Source organism: Leptosomus discolor, chromosome 1 (assembly GCF_034619465.1).
Source record: "Leptosomus discolor isolate bLepDis1 chromosome 1, bLepDis1.hap2, whole genome shotgun sequence".
In the NCBI taxonomy this organism is placed as follows: domain Eukaryota; kingdom Metazoa; phylum Chordata; class Aves; order Leptosomiformes; family Leptosomidae; genus Leptosomus; species Leptosomus discolor.
The window spans coordinates 42,656,353-42,660,348 of NC_141391.1; the positions used below are offsets into that span (position 1 = coordinate 42,656,353).

Consider the following 3,996-nt stretch of genomic DNA (forward strand, 5'->3'; position numbering starts at 1 on the left):
GTGGTGTCAAACCACTTGGCTGCCTTTGACTCCAGTTTGTACTGAAGTTCTAGCATGTCTGGCATGGCAGCATTCAGCAGTAGCATGACTTCATTCAGGCCACCATAGTCTACTGTTAGACCCCACTCTCCATTAGATTTTTGCACTAGCCACAAGGGGCTGTTAAGGGCTGAGTTTTGCTGATCACCTTGCTGATCACCCCTTGGGTCTCCAGTTGATGGATCAGCTTATGGATAGGAATCAGAAAGTATTGGTTGATGCGATACTGTCGCTGATGTACTGTTGTGGTAGAAATTGGCACTCGTTGTTCTTCAACCTTCAGCAACCCCACCACAGAAGGGTCCTCTGAGAGACCAAGCAAGGTGGACAACTGTTCAACTTCCTCCATCTCCAAGGCACCTATACCAAAGGCCCAACAATACCCTCTCGGGTCCTTGAAATACCCCTTCCTGAGGCAGTCTATGTCAAGGATGCATGGAGCCTCTGAGCCAGTCACAATGGGGTGTTTATGCCACTCATTCCCAGCTAGACTCACCTTAGCTTCCAGTATAGTTAGCTGTTGGGATCCCTCTATCACTTCAGAAATACAGATGGGTTCTGCCCCCTATAGCTTGATGGCATTAGGGTACGTTGTGCACCAGTGTCTACAAGAGCCTTATACTCCTGTGGGTCTAACATGCCAGGCCATCGGACCCAGACGGTCCAATAAACCTGGTTGTCCCTTTCCTCCACCTGGCTGGAGTCAGGGTCCCTCTCATCCTGATCAGAATCACTCAATTCTTGTGAAAGTAACTTAGAAGTCCCTTCAAGAGGATCAAACGTAAGCTTAGCCATTCTACCCTGTCTGAGGAATTTCCCGCTGGTAACTGGAGTGGCATCTTTCCAGGAAGAATCCCCTTTTGTGGTGGTTTTCCCCCACAACTCACGTATCCATGCAGCTAGGACCGAAGTGGGTTTTGCATCACACTTCCTCATGTCCTCTCCGTAGTCACATAGGTAAAACCACAGGGTAGCCCGTGGTGTGTACCTTCTATATTTTCTCTCTTGAGCAGAAGAGTGGCTACTTCTAATAGCTGAGATATGGGCCCGTACAGGTGGAGAGTAGGACATACCCTTTCTGAATTGTTGAAACTCCCAGGACAGTTCCTCTGTGGCTGAGACACAGGCCTGTAGGGAAGAAGAGAGACTTCCTTCATATTGCCAGAGTTGGCTAGCCAATTCATCCACCGTTTTTTCCCTCGTCTTCTCTCCAGTACATTGCTGCCAATGATTTGGCATAAGACAGCGGTGCACTTCGTAGAAATTTCTGCCGCATGGGTTGTCTGTGTCGGACTTCATCTGGATCTAGAGGTGACTGCCCATTATCCAGATCATTATAAATCACTTCCAGCACAGCTAGTTCCCTCAGGTACTGTATACCTCTCTCTGTGATGGTCCACTTGTCTGAGTGACTTGTAACATCTTTGAAGGCTACCTCTCCTTCACGCCTGACAGGAGTCGCCTCCAGATGTTTGTGTCCACTTTCCAATCATCTTGTCAATGCCTCCTTCCCTAGACAGGGAGCCCAGCTGCTTGTCTTCCCTACCCTCTAATTCCAAGCTAGTCGCCCAGTTATTCCAGCATTGGAGCAGCCAAGTGACAATGTGCTCACCTGGATGGTGGCCAAAATCCTTTCACAGATCTCACAGCTCACTCAAGGATAGGGACTGGGTGATTATCTCTGGTTCTGCCTCTTCCTCTTGTTCTTGTGATGACCCTGGTTCACTTTCATCCCTCACTAAGTGAACTGATTTTTGTGTGTATTTCTTCTTCTGTATAAGGGCAACTGATACCAGCACCGGTTGGTTCTCTGGTTCAGCTGTAGCACCTCTTTGTCTGTTTTCAGGTCCAGAGACTTTCTCTTCCCCTTGAGGGCACTGAGTAGTGTTGAAGAGGGATTGGTAGGCATGGGCCAGGCCCCAGCACATTGCAATGATTTCTATCTCTCTGGAATTGCCAGGGTGACAGCATACCTTTTCCAGATATTTTACTAGTTTTTCAGGATTCTGCATTTGTTCAAGGGTGAAATTCCAAAACACTGGAGGTGATCACTGTCCTAGGCACTTGCCCATAGTCTCCCACACACCCTGCCACTCATAATTATCCAGCCTCAGGACAGATATCTGGGTGGAATTCTTAAAAAAAAAAAAATTTTATCCATAAACAAGAGCTGGGACACATTGAGGAGACATAGCAATAAGAACATGCTGGCTTGGGCATCCCAGAGATATTAAAAATTCTCAAAAGCTGTTACAGTTAACCTGAAGGAGAAAGAAGAGGTGGAAGAGTGAGAGAAAGTATTCACTCTGTCTCTCCCATGGACTGGGTTCTATTAATAACATTACGAATGAAGGCACCTGAGGAACAGTCATGACAGCAATGACACATACAAATACCAGCTTAACCTCATGACCAGTGATGCAGTCATATCGTAAGTCAACATTACCCAGAGCAGCAAAATGATAGACCTCATCCCTCTCCCAGAGGTCACAAACATCTCTGCAGGGAGCACATAGCGCATGTAAGAATTTATAGAACACCACCACATGAACAAACGAACCAACATGGTGACCAGCGATTATTTAACTAATACAACAAATGCACAGAACAAAACTATTATAACACGCTCTGGCCAGATCTGCCATTATCTCAACCCTTCAGGCCCCACTTCGGGTGCCAGAAAGGACTGTAATGGTTTCGGCCCAGCCAGCAACAGGGCACCACGTGGCCATTTCCTCACCCCTCTCTCACAGCAGCTGGGTGGGGAAGAGAATCAGGAGAAAAAAGGTAAAACTGTGTGCATTGAAATGAGAACAGATTAATGGAACAACACAAGGAGAGAAGAAACAACGGTAACAACAACAATACTGATGAAATCACATATACAACGAGTAACACACAGCACAACAGCTCACCACATGGACCCTGCAGCCCACCTTCCTACCTTTCTGTGCAGTGCATGCTCCCTGAGCTGCTCCCCTGCTGTAATATACTGAGCATGACATCAGCATGATATCAAATGTCCCTTGGCTAGTTTGGTTTGGCTGTCCTGGGTGTGCCCTCTCCCAGCTTCTTGTGAAAATTAACCCTATCCTAGCCAAACCTAGGACACCTAAATATCTTAAAGTGAATTGTTTTAGAAAGTAAGTCTTTGCAGTACTTCCCACTGTCGTCTTCTTTCCCCTTTTTCTAACTCAGTAATGATGGGGCTTATTCTCCTCTCCGCACATCTCCGCACCTTCTCTGACTTTAAATTCTTGACAGAGAAATCGATTCTACATTTTTGTAGCTGAATTTCCTTTGGCTCCTCCCTGCTATGGTTCATTATAGTTGTTTTTCTCTCTTTTTTTTTTTTTTTTTTTCCCCTACATTCGTCTAAAAATCATAAGGAAATGAAAGAGGACATATTTTTCAGAGTTGGGATTGTTGGTATTTTTGTGCTCTAAAAAGTGACCTTAATCAATGATGCTCTCCTTTCAAACATTGTACACGGATATAGAAGTTCCTTGTCTCTTTGCCTGAATAAATTTAATTGCACACTCAGATTCACTCAGTCAATCTCACTTGAGAATCTCCAAGTAAGAGATATTTACTGTAATTTAGTCCTTATTAAGCATTGCACATTGTTATTGTGAATTAACCACAGGAATGTTTTAAGTGCTTGAGAGTGAAAATTCATCTGTTGTCCTGTGAACATCTTGTTTGTATTTGAGCTTCAGGTGAATCTCTATTAAGTTTCTGTACTGGGACTTAAAGAATGCCCTAAATAATCATGAAATTTATTTATTTCTTCTCAAATACATTTTTCCAGTGTTTTTATAAAAGATTGAATAATTTCAGCAGTATAAAATTCAATCATTTTACAAATGTGCTAAGCAAAATACACCTTCTTTTTTTACTCAAAATTTATTTCACAATTTAAAACTTGCTTATATTTATATTTCATGATGAATATTT

At 43.9% G+C, this 3,996-nt stretch overlaps 1 pseudogene; it reads right to left on the bottom strand.

Moving 5' to 3' along the window:
• Positions 1-573: 573 nt before the first annotated feature.
• On the bottom strand, positions 574-3,000 carry LOC147416212 (uncharacterized; annotated as a pseudogene).
• Positions 3,001-3,996: the final 996 nt, after the last annotated feature.